The 18,325-nt window shown below is 39.7% G+C and overlaps 1 protein-coding gene across 3 annotated transcripts in view; it reads left to right on the top strand.

Moving 5' to 3' along the window:
• AGPAT4 (1-acylglycerol-3-phosphate O-acyltransferase 4) overlaps positions 1 to 18,325 on the top strand; it is a 1,187,234-nt gene that overhangs the window by 1,107,458 nt on the left and 61,451 nt on the right. The window lies entirely within an intron of this gene.

Genomic DNA, 18,325 nt, shown 5'->3' with positions numbered 1-18,325 from the left:
CATCACTGAAAGATAACTTCTTTGGTTAAGAAGCCATCATGTGGTTTATCTTGTGTGTAACTCCCACTAGGAAGTGCCTGTTTTGATACCGACTTCATTTGAATGAAATGCAGTACCTAGAACGACTTTCTACAAATCATGTGCTCTCAACAGTTAATGCATGATGGTTGCAGGAGGTTCAGCAGACACCTCCTAAGTAGTATTAATACTCATGTCTTGCTCATTTGTAGTTTCGAGGTCTAAAACACTTCTTTATTGGGCATGTTAGAGCTGGTACTTCCCAGGTAATACATTAAAATGCACATTTGTACAACTACCTACCATATTATTCCATTGACATTCATTGGCTGGGTGTACTTACTAGTGGAGCTGTGAAATAAAGTCCAAGACACACTTACTTATTCATGTACTGTAAGTCAATTGGCAAGAACAGTAGAATTCTTTAAAGGTTTACTGTTAACTGATAAGTGCAAAATATAATGTTTTCCTTTGCCAGATTTTAATCAGAATCTATTGTGATACTGTGTAAAATTGTTGGCCATTGTTAAGTGCTGCATCTCACAAAGGTTGTTCATGAAAACTGAAGAAAAAAAAAGATTCATGAATGTGTATTGTAGCAATATACTGCTAACTTCTCTGATACAGACTAGTGACCAATATGGTTGGAATTCTGGAAAATGATTGCATATGTACACTTGCAAAGTGCATTTATAGTGATGGACACTGCAATGAATGTTGCACAAGTTTGCCAAGTTTGTATGCATGGGTGCATGTGCATGTTTGGGCATAAAACCCAGGAAAGAAGGTATGGGTCACATGATGGTACTATAGAGCATGGGCAGAAATGTAGCATATGGAATGCACACCTAACATCCCTAGTATCCTAAGAAGGACACTAAGAATTATATTTCTCAAAGGAGACTGTTTAATTTACATTTTTTCATTATTTATGCATTTTTTTCTCCAGGTAAGAGCCCTTTATGGTAATGTTTTGTACCTTATGGTTAGTCATGACTGAATGTATAGAGACATTACCAAGCTGTGATTCTTTTATAAGACTTGAATCTTAAAGAAGCATAGTCATAACTTTCCTAACATGACATTACAAAAAGTGGGCAAGGAAAAGTCATAAGTGTGCTGCTGCATCCTTTACGACAAAAGGGAAGAAACACAGGCCCACCCACATCTGCAAGTGACAAGTAGAGAAAAACTAAATATTTACAAAAATGCTGTACAGTATGTTACAGTTCACTGGTAAGATCTGTGCTTGTCATTTTAAAGGACCGTTTTTAATTTGCTTTCTAATTTTCTACCAGTGTTTGTTGTTAGTGATCTTATGGTTGTCGCTTTTCCATGGCTGTAGTTTTCCTTCCTTTCCTACATGACAGACATGTATCTGATACAATTATTCATTAAAAGATGTGCCTTGTTCCATTAATTTAAGTTTCCAGCAGTTATAGCAGCTTTTGTCCAGTGACCAGGGAGCATTATTAAAAAACTGTATAAGCATGTGACAGACGTGTGAAGAAATAACTGAGTGGGCTGAGACATTAAGTATTGAACTAGTAAAGAACTTTCTGTAGACACAAGTGTCTTTCCCTCAGACTCCACTTACACAGTGTTTGACTCACAATGTGAATTAAATAGATTACCTCTGTAAATAGTGACTTGTGTAGAATCTGGACTTTTACTTGGTTAAAAACACGATAAAATTTGGTCTCATACTAGATGTAGCAGGTTGCCTGTGCTGCTAATGTAGACAGATGGAGTCCTAACTGCAGACCAACCAGAGTTCAGTTCATGCACTTGATAGTGTAGGGGGGAGGCTGAGTATCCCAATCCTGGAGAAAGGAGAATTCCCGGTGCAGTGCCTCCTGTGGGTGGGTGTAGCTACTCTGCTGATGTAACCCCCTTGCAGAAGTAAGGGGAAGTGCACCGCTGACATCCATTGCATCTCACTCACAGGCTGGGTGCAAGGAGTAGGGCTTAATTAGAAAAATATCAATTCCACTCCCAATGGCTGCTTTAATGATGGCCACTCCCAGTCACCCCTCACCCTCTACTGACGTAGGAAACAAATGGACCATTTTATTGGAGGAGGGATAATGATTGGCTGGCACTGGAGGCAGAATACTGGGAAAATGTAACATATGTGACTTTGACTATGTGTGCCTTTTAGTGGTCATTTATATGATGAAAGGATAAAATTACTTGGCTTAATACAACACACACTGAAAAAAACAGCAAGTTTTTACGGTAGTTAGTAAGAAGAAGAAAAAAAAAAACATAGCAACAGACTCCTAACAGTACATTTGTGCTGTAACATTCTTACTGTTTTGAGCCAGAGCACTCAACTTCTGGCGGGGGCCTTGAAAAGGCTGAGTTGCCTAGGGCCTACTCTACTAGGGCTTACTTATTTGGTGTAGGTAGAATAGGATGGGGGGGGGGGCATGGTGTGGTGTGGTGGGGGGCGCCATGGAGCTCTTTTGCCTAGGGCACCAGTTGACCTAAGGCCGCTCCTGCTCAACTTATCTCATGTGGGAAAAAGCACTGTAGGAAAAGCAGCAGTGAATGCAGAGGATGTGGAGATCCTTGGTGACAGTAGCCTTGGTAGTAAAATCAGAGGATTTATTAATGAGTGTATGCATATTAAACCAATGCATGACACGTTTTTACTTTTGTAAATCAAGACTCTGGCTCCTGTTTAAGGCTACAGTGGCACAGTGTATGCAGATTGATCTGAGGTAGCTGCGTTTGTAAGTTTGCTTCATTTAGGTAATTGATGCTGTTTAATAACTCTTAAGGCTCATAATTCAGTCTGTCAAATCAGAATTACAGAAAAGTGGATCCAGCATAGTGTTTCTTTATATAGCATCTGCAAATGTCACTGTAGCCACATATGTTTGATAAAGTATAAAAATTATCGTGTCAATGACCATACGTATGTCAACTTTACATTTTAACAAACCTTATAATTGGGGGAGTTCCATGTGTGCTCTGGTTTGTGATTGCAAAAGACTACACTTAAAACATCTCAAGTGACATAAAGTGCCAGGTATCTTAAAAAGCGTTCTTATAAAACAGTACCCACATTTGCATGTTCCAAATGTTACTGCTGTTTGTTTATATATTATCACATTGGTATATGTTGCCATCTTGGCTATTCTGCAGCATCTTCACCCAAACTTAGCCACACAAAACATACTTAACCAGTATTGACACATGTCCTATTATGGTATGACTGTCATAAGTTCAGCCCCTTGAGTCTATGAATCAGTTATCCCCCACTCTGTTTCCTAAAACTAAAGCCTTGAGAATGCTACAGTCATATCATACACAGGGTCTAGACTTTTCTTCTTAGTTTTTGTCTGATGTACGGTACTAACAACTCATTCATATGAATGTGCAAAATGCTTGCTCTTGCAAAAAGCTGATACTTTTCCTCTCATAGGTTCATAGATTCATAGGTACTCACTAGGCTATTAATCTGTAAAGATCTTATGAAGCCTAGCCTTACATTCCCATGATAGTTTTAGGCCATTGTCTTTTTTGTATGAATAATATGTATGGTGGGCAAGGATCATACCTTTCAACCTCGTAGAGCCAAAGATCTGGTCAAAGCCATAAATAAAAGTGGGACAAAGGCCCAAACATAGGGACAATTTTTAAATATTGCTCTTACAAACTCAGAAAGTTGAAAGAATAACAGGTGAAGTATGAAACTCAAATGTCTGTCATTATTTTCTAACTTCAGTCTTTAATGATTTACCACTATTTTGCCAGAAATTATCAATTTTATGAAAAACGGACCAAAAATATGAGGCCAAAATCTGGACATTCTGTGAAAGTCTGTACAGTTGAGAGGTATGGCAAAGATATGTTTTGGACATTTACCTGTTGCCACATTCCATGAGGGACTTGGGAATTAAACCAGGAGTGAATTTACAGTTTCCCATGCACTCATCCCAACTGCATTTGAATAAAGTAAGAGAAATACTTTTGCTTTATGTGGAGTGGAAAATGGTTCCATAGATGTGGTATTCTTTGTTACACATACCAATCCTTCCAACATGTCATTTTTATGTTGCAAAAGATTGAGATACCGTGAGTGGATGTTCATGCTACCATTTGACTTGCAGATGTGTAATAGGTCAGAAAGAATAGGATCTGTTAAGCCTCTATACACAAGGCAGAGGTTACTTCTTAGCTGTCTATATGATACTGAAAGAAGAACAAGCTTTTGACACAATCTGCGTAGTTTTTATGATTTGAACTCTTGATTTTTTTTTTAACTGAGAAAGCGTTGCTGTCTTTCCAGTTGTGACAAGTGTTTGGACACGTACTTAAGAAAATGGGTATATTATACTCAATGACTGGCCTAATGAGAGTCTTGTACAGAGGAACAATTAAATCCTTTGGCCTGGAAGTCTTACCTTTAGGTATAAACTCTTCAATTAAAAAGGACTTCCTTACTGTAGTGAATACTTGTTACAGTAGTAGGTAAGTAGCGATCAAAGGACTGTTCGTTGTCTGCATAGGTTCTTAGATGTCTAACTACAACTTTTAGACGGGGTTTGTCGATGTGATAGTTATACTGGAAGTCATGCTTGACAAAGCCTGTTGATCTTGCCTTATTTCTCGTCTAGGTCCCTTCAATGCATCTCCACTACTACAGAGCAGGTTCCAATCCCAACCCATAAATAATATTCCCTGCTGAAAAAATATTTTTCCCAGAAGTCTCCAATAATCCATCACAATAGTGGCTCAGACACATCTGTTCTATAGTCTTCTCATGTTGTTTTAAGATACTGCTGTTCCTTCTTTAACTCCACACATTTCCTGTACTGAGTATTACGTTGAACTCTTGTACCTTCTCAAACATTTAGTTCACTTTGTGTCCATGGGTAGTGGTAACATGGTACAGCAGGGGTCTCAAACTCAAGTGACAAAAGGCCACATGAAGTGGACTGCCTTCAGCTGAGGGACAGTAACTGAAAAAAAAAGCTCAGTCATACAACCCCATACAAAAATAAATTAATAAATACATATTCAGTGTGTAAACTAGTTTTATTGTGTTAACTGCAACCCGCTTGACAAATTGTACTACACAAATGAAGAATCACAGAAAATAAAATACTGGACAGTTTTAAGTACTGCAAAGGTGCTACATAAAAGTTACATACGCTATTGCTGTGAGACAAGTATTTCCACCTGATACATTCCCTCTTGCTTTCTATTACTACAATGACAAGCTTTCAGTTGCACAATGAATATAGGACAGTAGAGCTCCCTGATTTAGAAGGAAGTGGATGTGCATATCTGCACAAACTTGCCAAGATGCACAAGTTTAAAAAAGCGGAATGTGAAACTTTTTTAGCATGAGTGAGGTGAAATATTCTTACTAGGATGCTGCATAACTGTTTGTTTGGCATCATATTAACACTGTGAGGTGAGTGGTTGCACCTCATACAGAATGTGTTGTATTTTGGCTTTAGTACCAGAATAACAAGATTTTAGCTGCATATTGAATGTAGGACAGCAAAGTCATTTTTAAAAGACATTCCAGCTGACTTGTTTTGCCAAGCACAACAATACAGTGAGACACATATGCACATGTACACAAATAAAGAAGCAGTAATTTTAATTAATATAAAACCCCAACACCAATCCTTCCCCAACCCCGTTTAGCGTACCTGCAGGACATGGTTCCCTGTTGTAATTTTGAGGTCCATAACTGAATCTTCCAATTGTGAAAAATGAACTGCAAACCTAAAAAACAATGTATGTCAAAACTCACTGTTCTGCTTTTCTTTTTTTTTTTGGGGGGGGGGGGGGGCTATACTCCCAGTCTGGGGGATGATGCACCAACCACATCCCTACTACATAAATATTTAACTTTCAGTGTACCCCAAATTAAAAGGAATACTCTGAAGGCTTGTGAACTCAGACTTACCACATATTAAGCCCATTTTCACACATCTGTTCTTAAAATTCAAGTAGGTATCACAGGACCAGCATCTCCTCATTTTGTTATTTTAATGAACGCCCACCCCCCCCACCACCACCACAAAAAAATTTCAGCTTCAATAAATTCAGTCATAGCAACTTAAAATAAGATCATAATTGTTAAGAGCTTATTTTAAGTTACAGTGTAATACATTTTGCTTTCTTCTGTAGTCAAGAATTATGAAAAAGGGATGTATGGTGGAAGAAAGCCTACAGCTTTTTTATATATTTAACCACAGTTTATTTTTACACCACAAACAAAATATGTACTCCTAAAAAACAATTTTTACTTACCTGCAGCAATTTTTGCAAAACTAGACTACAGTTCTACCCAGACCCCATGTAGTGGAACATACCTCTCAACTGTCCAAAATGTTGCAGAATGTCCAGAACTTTGCCTCGTATTTTTGTGTGTCTCTCATAAAATTTGTGTTTTTCTGGGAAATCATTTTGGAATGAAGTCACTAAATAATGACAGACACTTGAGTTTCAGCCTCCATATCCTTCAGTATGTGCATGCTACTGCAAAGTTTGATATTCTAATAACTTTGTAAGTTTATAAGAGCAATATTTAAAATTTGTCCCTCATTTTTGTCACGTGTCTCCCCATTAGTTTTAGCTTTGTCCAGAATTCCTGCACAAAGAGGTTAAGAGGTATGTAGTAGAATGATGAAGCCCTAATTATGACCCAGACAACCTGTGTTCGAATGGCAGTATGGGTGCCTGAGGGACCAATCAGGAGAGGATGAGTTTGAGTGACCAGCATCATTTCATTCTTCATGGGGAGAAAGAGAAGCATTTAGGCCTTCAGCATTGGTAATGCCTACTTGTTATGGGTGTTTCACCAGTTGCTGTCCATTGCAGAGCTGAACAAAGAGAGAAGCCGGTGTGGGAGCATACATGCCTCCACATCCTCACCAAGCAGCAGTTGGTAGTCCACAAGCTGCCTATAGAAAGAATGGGTAGGCCACTCCTTGGGATCTGAAGCTGACCCACTCCCTCCCATCTGACTCTTGCCAGAGGCAGAATGGATGGGCTAATTGTGTTCCTTTGGCAGAAACAAATTTATCATAGGACTCTCACCTAGCATGAGAGTGCCTGGCTCTCACCTCCAAGGGCACAAATGGACTGACTGGGTGGAGATAAAGGCGTCATTGGGCAGGTCCTAAGGAAGTTGGGGGAAGAGAAAAAAAACAGCCCATGAAAGCAGCTGTACAGAAAGCCTAACATCTTCCCAGATACAGTGTCACTTCTATCTGATATTGGAGAAGTCAAGGGGTGGGAGGAGTAGATCTTGCAAAACCACAAACCATCATTAAAAATAGTAAAAACAGTTCTGCAAAAAATGTAACAATGCACTGATCTGCAAACAATCTGCAGGCAGTTCAAGTTGCAAAGGCAAGCATTTGTTAATATAGTTTCAATAATAAACTAGTTTTTTTAAGTATATAGAAATATTTTGTGGGCTACATTACTGGTATTCACAGACCACATCTTGTTTGTACCCAGGGCATAAGTCAGACCATATCTGGCTTGTGCCCTGGGTATTTGATACCCCTACTGTGCAGACAAGTGTTGGGACTGACATATAACTTTTTTGATATCTCTGCTGTTGGTACAGGTCATGCTCATGATTCAAAATGTTTGCATATGTTTCATGAAATGGCTTATTACCAGAGAAAACATAAACCTGGCTACTGTTCTAACTGTTAGTGGGAATAGCGTCTTACAAAGAGCTTTCTTGTTCAGTAGTATGTAAAGACACCAACATAATACTGTTTCTTGTCTTTAAGTAAATCAGTACATCAGTTTTTAAACTCAACTTCAGTAATTGCTGGCTTCCTGAATTGCACAGCAGCACTTTTACTATAGCATTGCTGAAGGAATGCCATTTTAGCACATTCACCCCCCCCCCCATGTACTAGTGAAGATGCAGTAGAGTCCGGCTGATGATGATGATGATGATGATGATGATGATGCACCCTTGGTCACCCCATAATGCTGAATAACTGAGGCATGTTACAGAGGGTAGGAAAATGATAGAATGTAGTATTTAAATGTTCGCTGCAAAATTGTAATACTTTTATTAAATACTGAATACTGACCACCACATTAATAGAGTAATCAAACAACAAGAAAAGCACTTCTGGGTGGACTTGTGTTCTAGTATTAAACTTACAGATATGATACAAGCAACTGAGACACATTTAATATCTAACCCTTATATACAGTGGATATAAAAAGGTTACATACCCCTGTTAAAATGCCAGGTTTTCGAGATATAAAAAAAATGAGACTACAATAAATAATTTCAAAACTTTTCCCAGCTTTAATGTGACCTATAACCTGTACAATTCAATTGAAAAACAAACAAATCTGTTAGAGGAAAAATATAAAAAATAAAAAAACGTACAATACAGTGATTGCATAAGTGTGCACACCCTTAAACTAATACTTAGTTGTGTGTGTGTGTGTGTGTGCACACCCTTAAATTAATATTTTGTTGAAGCACCTTTTGATTTAATTATAGCATTCAGTCTTCTTGGGTACACACCTGCCATCAATTAAAGAGACTCTGATTAACCCCAAATAAAGTTCAGCTGTCCTAGTAGGATTTTCCTGACATTTACTCAGTTGCCTGCTACAGTAAAAGCCATGGTTTGCAGAGAGCTTACAAAGCATCAAAGGGATCTCATTGTTGAAAAGTATCAGTCAGGAGAAGGGTACAAAACAATTTCCACAGCATTGGATATACCATGGAATACAGTGAAGACACTCATCAAAAGGTGGAGAAAATATGGGACAACAATGACATTGCAAAGAACTGGATGTCCCTCCAAAATTGATGAAAAGACAAGACGGAAACTGGTCAGGGAGGCTGCCAAGAGACCTTCAGCAACACTGAAGGAGCTGCAGGAATTTCTGACAAGTATTTGTTGTGTACTACATTTGACAACAATCTCCCGTATTCTCCATATGTCTGGACTATGGGGTAGGGTTGCACGATGGAAGACTTTTCTTATACAGAAAATCATCCAGGCCTGTCTAAAATTTGCAAAACAATACATCAAGTCTCCCAAAAGCATGTGGAAAATGTGTTATGGTCTGATGAGACCAAAGTTTAACTTTCTGGTCACAATTCTAAAAGGTACATTTGGCGCAAAAACAATACTTCACATCACCAAAAGAACACCATCCCCATGGTGAAGCATGGTGGTGGCCGTATCATGCTTTGAGGTTGAGTTTCTTCAACTGGAACTGGGACTTTAGTCAAGGTGGAGGGAATTATGAACAGTTCCAAATACCAGTCACTTTTGGCCCAAAACCTTCAGGCATCTAGAATTTCACCTTTCAACATGACAATGACCTCAAGAGTACATCCAAATCAACAAAAGAATGACTTCACCCGAAGAAAATTAAAGTTTTGGAATGGCCTAGCCAGAGCTCAGACCTAAATCCAGTAGAAAATATGTGGGGTGACCTGAAGAGGGCTATGCACAAGAGATGCCCTCACAATCTGACAGATTTGGAGAGCTTTTGCCAGGAAGAGTGGACAAATATTACCAACTCAAGATGTGCCATGCTGATAGACTGCTACCCAAGAAGACTGAATGCTGTAATTAAATCAAAAGGTGCTTCAACAAAGTGTTAGTTTAAGGGTGTGCACACACAACAAAGTATTAGTTTAATGGTGTGCACACTTATGCAACCAGCGTATTGTGCGCTTTTTATTTTTTTATATTTTTTCCCCTAACAGATTTGTTTGTTTTTCAATTGAATTGTGCAGGTTATAGGTCACATTAAACGTGGGAAAAGTTTTGAAATTATTTATTGTGGACTCATTTTTTATATCACAAAAACCTAGGATTTTAACAGGGGTGTAAACTTTTTATATCCACTGTACAACTTGTTCAGGAAATTAAATATTTTGTTTAGAGCTTTGAAAGTGTGTTATTTGTAGCACTATTTTTATGGATATGTATAATGGCCATAGGAATACTCTTTGCTCCAGTATGTGCGCACATTTTGTTTTCATTTTTAATTTTAATTTCATTTGTTCATGGATAAGTGAAATGGCCTTTATCAGACTTCTTTTAACTATAATCCTTAATATAAGGGCAGTTATATGAATTTCAGTATTTCTGCTACTGGACTTTACCTTCTTAAATCCTGTTATCAGTAACTTGATTTGTATATATAAGGAAACAGAAGAAGGAAAAGAAAGCATTATGAATATTACAGCACTGAAATGTAAAGAGACCGCTTATGTTTCACTTTTTTTGAAGCAGTGGCATTATTTTTCAGATGTTGCACTAGGGGGTAAGAATAAAGAGAAAATGAGGGACGGGTATCTAATTACGATTATTATGTTAAGACAATGATTTTGAAAATATTTACTCCTTTAGCAGTAAATATTATATAGTAATACAGAAGGACTAGTACTTAGTTGAATTTAAGGGAATTACAGCTGTCTAGAAGAAGATATGTAGGTCATCTAATGGAGACGGTGAGGGCCCATTTCCTTTTAGTAAATTCCTTGTAGCAGTCATGCAGGTAGCTTCTAAGGGGACACAGACCAAGTTATGGATGAATGATATGGCCCCTTTCTAACCATCTCCAACAATGGAGTATTAGACAAGGGGATGCAAGTAGGAGATTAAGACCAAGACCAAGTTTAGTTAATTGGGTCACAGAAGTCAGAGTGGGTCACAGAAGTCAGAGGTGATAAGTGTACAATTAAGGGCCTAATAAGTTAAACTTATAAAATACAATAGCCACATGAAAGGGAAAAATGAATAAGTACAGTTTAATACAGGAAACTGAGATTTTCAGTGTTGGATATCACCCGAACTTTGGACAAAATTGTTACTCCTTGCAAGATATGCCCCCCAAGTCAAGATAGTTGAGATTCTTCAGGTAGCAATGTTTGCATTTAGATTTCTTTACTCCATCTAGGTTACCTTGCATGTTCTCAACAGTAAAAAAAAAATGATATTGGAGATGTAATAGAAGATAGGTGACATGGAATACAGTTTTTGAGGATGTACTTAATGTTGTATGAAAAATATCCCATTGCTAGATTAATATGATAGTTGGGTGATTGTCCTAAGCTGAATAAATATGAGGGTAAATTACTCGGCTAAAATGTCATGTCAGTTTATTCAATTAATGAATGTTATTTGTTTTAGTTCCAAACTTTGAACAAAATCCTGATTTTTTCTTCATCTTTTTTTTTTCCTTTTTGTTCTGTCAGTTATCTAAGTTGTAGTTGTTGAATGTGTATTAGTGTGTTATGACCTCCAGGTAATTTTGTGTGTGAATCCTACTGGGTTTCCATTTTAAAATGTTTCTTGAAACTTTTTATGTTTAATAAAGTAACAAGTATTGAATGTCCTACATCTTTCAAAGAGAACCTCTGAAATTCCAAAACCACTGGTGTCCTTGATACCAACCCCTCCCCACCAGGTTAACTATTAAGCCTACCTCAAGCAGACACTTCTCTAGATTTCTAACTCAAATTATATAAATTTTGTATCCTTCCTGGTACCCACCGTTGGCACTCAGCTTATTTAACTCTATGTTCTACCTTGTATGTGTTTGTGCATAAACGCCTTTTAGATATTCACAGGTAAACACTTCTGTAATAAGCAGTGCTAATCTTCCACTGTCTTTCTCACTTATTTCTTTTACCCACCTCTCAGCTCCTTTCATTTATCAACTTTTCTGTACTATCTACTCCTTCAGATCCACCCCCACTGTCTTAGTAGATTTTCTCTTTATTTATACTATATATGTTTACATGTATGTCTCCTCAACAAATGGACTAGCCACCTAACTTTTCTTTTTTTCTTCTTCCCGTGATATCCTACAGCTTTATTTCACATAACTGTTTTTTTCTCCCTACTATATACTTTTTTCTACATACACCCCATTTCTTTCCTCTCTTTCTGCTTTTAACTTTTTTCTTAATTACAAGGCTTGACTAATATTTAGGTGCACTGTTGTAGTATTTATTATGTTTTTGAACACATAATCACACTTTTAGTTAGAACTATTTGAACTATTATGTTCCTAACAATCTGGCAATTGTTTCCATATGCTTATTTTTAGGTACTAGCTGTTGCCAAACTAATTATTTGCATGTATTTATAGTACAGTTATGATTCAGAGTATCAGTGACAGAGAGAAAAGGTCAGTTTCATAGTCATATTCTCTTATCCACCTAGTCAACACCCATTAAATGTAATTATATTAGTTCTGACCCTGAATTGCTGAAAATTAGGAGAATTTATAATATTGTTATATGATTTGTCTTTGAAAGGGTCTGTTTTGCTTTGTTTATTCATGCATAAATGGAAAGGTGACATTATTCCAGTGGACCCTTTTGTGCTATAATTAGGGCCAGGGACTATTACAGAAAGAATTCAATAGAAAATCCAGTCCTATTTAGATAACCGACAACATACAGTACTCTGGCACAACACTTTATCAGCCAACCTCCCCATTAACCTTGGTGTCCCTCAAGGGTCCATATTAGGACCTCTCCTATTTTCTATATTTATCAATGACCTTCATCTAGATATCCCTCAATCAACATGCATACAATATGCAGATGATTCCACACTGATATGCTCAGCCACATCGATATCTGAACTTAACTCCCTTACCCAAAAGGTGTTTAACACAGTTGAACTCTGGTTTACACAATGCTGTCTCCTTCTGAACCCCCAAAAAACTAAGTTCCTCCTTTTTACCCCAGCTTATAAATCTCCCCTGATAGATTTCACAATCACATCCATTAATGGTACTCTCATATCCCCAGATACTACCACTAAGCTACTAGGTATCACCATAGATAACAACCTTACCTTCGACACCCATATTAACAACACTATAAAAACTGTTAATAGAAAACTAGGCTCTCTCTATAGGATAAAACACTTCCTCTCTCCAGCAGCTAGAATAACTATTGCTCATACCCATCTAATCTCTACTCTCCTCTATGCCTCACCTATCTATCCAAATCTATCCAAAAACAACCTGAATAAAATGGAAACCGCCTACAATAACATAGCCAGATTTGCTACAGGTAACCCCTTTAGAACCCACCACTGTTCTAATCTAAAACAGCTAGGATGGCTGGAACTACAAAATCAGATTAAATTCCACCAACTGACCACACTCCATAAAACCCTTCACCATCCAAGAAATACCCCTATACTATTTACCCTTATCACCCCCTACAAAAATTTGAAAACCTTGCGTTCATCTCACAAACTTCTTGTCAGTATTTGTAAATCAAACAACAGGGTTGGAAACTCTCTCTTCTCCAATTTTGTTGGAAATTCCTGGAACCTTCTCCCAGTGAAATTTCCTCTCTACCCTCTATATCACTTTTCAAAACCAAACTGAAACCTTTCCTCAAATCACACTGGTTGTGCCCCTGCACTGACCCTGACTGATCAACTAGCCCTGCTAATAGGTTCAGCCTACCCCCCCGTTCTCAATAATCGACCCCTTTTCTTAAGTACAACTAACATTCTACTTTTGTATACTGCTACTTACATCCTCTTCTACCTTACTAATGTAAATAATACAATACCACAGTAAGTGTAATATATAATGAGCTGCCTTCTCCTCTATATACTATTAAAACTGCATGGGAATGATACTACTTATACCTGCGTATTTACGTATATATAATCTATATGTATCATCAGCTGCCTTCTCCTCTATATACAGTGTATTAAAGCTGTATTTGAATGACACAACTTATACCTGCACTTGTTGCTGTATGTAATCAACTTCTAACCTCTTAGATTAGTCTCACTACTGTAAAATCATTGTACCTTGTTTACATCAGTTTTTATTGTGATTTTGTTACTTTGTAATTTTTGTTATTGTTTCATCGGAGCTTATCTCCCCGGGCCTCTACTGAAAATGGGCATGTATCCAGTTAGACTAGCCCGGTTAACAAATGTAAAATAAATAAATAAATAAATAAAAATACTGACCAGACTTAATAATGAGAAAGTTTAAGTAATAGTGGATTTGCAATCTGTAAAACAAATGTTTGATAGTGCAGAGCAGTTTATTATGTAGTAAACTATTTTAGAATGTGTAACAGTATACAGATTTGAAGTCAGGTTATAATTTAAAACTGTTTGTGTTATGTTGCCCTATCTCACTTTCATTCTTGCTGGTTGGGTTTGGAACCCAGAATCGGTTCTGACTCGGCCTATATTAAAGCTCAGGAGCTTCCACTGGCTCGAGGCAATACTCTATCCCATCATGCTTAGGGAGATTACCCAGATCTCGTTTGCCGCTAAACAGATGGGGTGCTTTCTACTAGGCTAAGTGGATTCTTCTTTCCTCATTTATACTACTTTTGTCCTAAATTCTTAAGAGTATTTGGTTAATCTGTGCTTCTGTTAGTGTTTACTTCTGTATTTGTGACTTTCTCGCATTGTTGGTGTTACTGCTGTTGTTGGCCATCGTACTTTCGCTAGGCTGTTACCTTTTCCCTATCCTGGCTCCAATTTCTTTGAGGGAATTATTGTTGATATTTTATATTAAGCTGTCCTGTTACCCCCTGCTATAGCGTAAGGAGTTTAAGTTAGAGAACTCTTTTTCAGACCATTTAAATTAGAGGGCTTTTCCCCCTTCTCTGTCATTTTCTCTTAGAGGAGTAGTCTTTTAAGTTAGAGACTTCTCCTCTGGCTAGAGGAGACTGTCATTTGAGCTAGAGACTTCTGCTCTAGTCTCCCTAGTTGTTTTTTTGTGTTCTGTTAAAAATAAATAAATAAATAAAAGTTTGCTGTGTTTCAGTTTGTTGTTGATTGTAGAACTATTAGGTTAGCTATGTCCAAAGATTCTAAAGAAGTGAAGCCTTTGGGCTTCACGAAGTGTGACAGTTGCAGCCAAAAAATGTCCCTGACAGATGGACACACCAGTTGTGTGTACTGTTTGGGTGCAGACCATCTGCAGGAGTCCTGCTTTTTCTGACACGCTTTCAGTGCCAGGGTTTTGTTAGAGAGAAAAAATAAATTGTTAGGGGATTGTTGAAGGTTCCTTTCTCTGAGGCTTTAGAAGGAAAACAGAGTTCCTCCAAATCCTCATCAGTCTCAATCCCCTAGATCTGACAAGTCCTGAAAGAGACCTGTTTCCACGGCTCCAAAATTTGAACCGTCAAAAAAGCAGGCTAAGGATTCACCAATGGACCCAAAGGCTTTCAGGTCTGAAAAGGCTACCTCTTTGGATCCACTGGTTATTTTGGACCCGACAGAGTATCACATATTGGAGCCAGTCCCCAGTTCTGGAACCGGTCTCCTCAGCCTTACACTTGCCTATTTTGCAGTCCATTAAATCCTCGATCCCATCCTCTCAGTCCTCAGGAGTCTCTTGGATGATGATGATGAGCAGGTGGTCAAGAGGTTGTTACAGACTCCAGTGCTGGCCAAAATTCTGTCAAACCCAGCCCAGAAGGATTCGGGTCTGACAACCGCCACTTCCCCTTCTTCGATTCCTCCTCCAACCCATGTGGTGGCTTGGGAGCCAGAGTGTTTGGATTTGATCATAGTGGAGCCGTCGGGGCTGAAATCCGCTCTGGCTTCTTTGGTCCCAATTTCTGCTCCGACCTCCTCGGTGCCTTCATCTATTGAGGGGTCTAGGAGCCAATGCTCTCCCATTGGGTCCAGGGAGGAGAGCCAGGTTGGACAGTTGTCTGAACCGATTCTCCCTCTCGGGGCTTCGGTGCAGATGAGCTTGGCGCCTACATCAGCCTAGGAGTCCACTGCCTAGGTTCAGGGGGAGACTTTGGGTTCTTTGGAGCCAGGAGCTCCCTTGGAGTGGAGCTGTGGTGCTTTAGAGGTCATGAGGAGAGTGCTGTCACCCCAGACAGCTCCACTTTCAGATCCGAACACTCTTCCCACAAAAGCACCAGAGTCTGTCTCTGTGCCACCTCTCACTCCCAAGCGTGGAGACCCGAAGTCCCAGGATGCCCCACTGGGCATATCCATCTCTTCCAAAACCTCCCTGGAGTACCCCTCTGAGAAGGCCCCTCAGAAGAGAACATGTAAGAGGAAACATCTAGACTCCCCTGAGGAGTCCATCATTTCAGACATGGACCATGATGATTCAGAAGTGTCCCCACGGTCACCCTCTGAGGATATCTCCTTTGTGATGAGGTGGCTGGAAGTCCGTCCACCCTTCTGAGGATGAATCCGTGTACCTGGAGGCTTATGGGTCCCACCTCTTGGGTGAACTCCACCTTTCGACCAGCTCCTGAATGTAGTCAGTCAAAAGGCATGGGGCTCTCCAGAGTCTGTGGAAGCTGTTACGAGGAGGCCAAATAAGTTTATTACACCGACCTCTGACAAGGAAATCCTCACAAAAGGTGTTCCGTTAGATGCTATGGTGGTGGCGGCGGCCACCAAAAAGGAATTGTCTGAGACATCCTCATCTGTCCATCCGCCGAATAAAGAATCTGGTACAATGGACAGATACAGAAAGCATATGTTCTCATCAGCAGCCTTTACCCACAGGTCACTGAACTACTTGACCTAGTTTACCAGACTTCAGAGGGATCTCCTGAAGGAGTTGGGAGATACCCTCCAAGGTTCTACAGCTGCGGAGGTTTCAGACAAAGTGACCTCTCGGCTTTCTACCTTAAATTCGGTGGTAAACTCCTCCATGCGGCTTATCACTTATGCAACTGATGGAGCGAGTAGGGCAGCGGGTACAGGAATCTCCTTAAAGAGGCATTGTCCTTCAAGTCTTCCTTTATCAGTGCCCCATTTCATGGCTCGTCCTTGATCGGCCAAAAGTGAAAGATACTCTGACCAGGTGCGAGCAAGAGAGAAAGACTCTTTCTGCCATGGGAGTCCATTTTCCCCTCCCTAGCAGGCCTTACCCCAAAGGCCACAAGGGGGGAAAATGTGGTTCCATAAGTCCCAAAGAGCCTTTCCAGACACACATGGTGATTCTTCCCCCAGGGGCAGAGGGGGAAATGGCAATGGAAGATGCCAACCTCATGGCAGAGGGGTTCCACAAAATCAGGGCGACAGGGATATATTCCTTGGTAGGCCCTTCCAGAGCTCCTGAAAGGAGACCTGCCTGTCCACCTCTGGAGGCAGTCAGGGGTCACTTGTCACTGTACCCAAATGCCTGGCTAAACATAACAAATGACAAATGCGTACACATGATCACATCCAGAGGCTACTGTATACCCTTTTCTTCTCCCCCTTCAGAAAAAAAGGTCAGTCCCAGATGTTCCACCCAATCAGAGGGACCAGGCAACCCTAGAAATTCTAAGGTTGCTAGAAAAAAGAGTCACCCAAGAAGTCCAGTGACCAAATTGGATCCGGAACTTACTCAAGGTTCTTTTTCGTTCCAAAAAAGACAGGGGACCGAAGGCCCATTTTGGATCTCAGCAGACTAAACAAGTCTGTAAAAAAATCAAAGTTCCAGATGGTGACACTGCAGTCTATACTCCCCTTAATAGGGAAAGACAATTGGATGTGCTTGATAGATCTCCAGGATGCGTACTGCCATATAAAGATGGACAGGCGATTCCGGAACCAGTTACGCTTTCAGCTGGGAGCCACTCATTACGAATTCCGAGCTCTGCCCTTTTGTCTCACTACAGCCCCGAGAGTGTTCGCCAAGTGCATGGCAGTAGTCGCGGCTCAGTTGAGGCATCTAGGATTTTGGGTGTTTCCGTACTTGGACGATTGGCTCCTGACCACCACCACCGAGCATCTATTTACCAGAGCAAGAGACACCACCATTCACCTTTGTTCTCAGCTAAACATTACAATAAATTTCAAAAAGTCTGCCTTGTTGCCATTACAACATATTGTATTGATAGGAGCAGACTTAAACACAAGAGAAATGGTAGCCAAATTTCCTCCCAACAGGATACAGACCCTACGCCAACAAGTACAGTGCATCCTCACAAAGAAGAAAGTACAAGCAAAGGTTGTTCTAAAGATCTTGGGTACCATGGTGGCTGCAATAATCTTGGTACCACTTACACAAGAGTTTTCCAGTGGTTGCTTTTCACCCAATGGTCCATGCAGGAACTGCCCATATCCCACAAGATTATCATAATGGTATCATGCAAGAGAGACCTCCACTGGTGGCTTCATTCTTCTCAGGTGGTTCTGGGTAGACAGTTCATCCTCCCTCAACCAGTAGCTACAGTGACCACGGACGCTTCCCAGATAGGGTGGGGAGGACATTATCTGGGGAAGACGGTCCAAGGAATTTGGCAGGAATACCAGAACCACTTGCATATCAATGTCCTAGGGATGAGAGC

Source organism: Protopterus annectens, chromosome 1.part0 (genome assembly GCF_019279795.1).
Source record: "Protopterus annectens isolate FY-2018-M chromosome 1.part0, PAN1.0, whole genome shotgun sequence".
Lineage (NCBI taxonomy): Eukaryota > Metazoa > Chordata > Ceratodontiformes > Protopteridae > Protopterus > Protopterus annectens.
The sequence above is the reverse complement of the archived record's forward strand: the minus strand, read 5'-3'. Positions and strand labels throughout refer to the sequence as shown.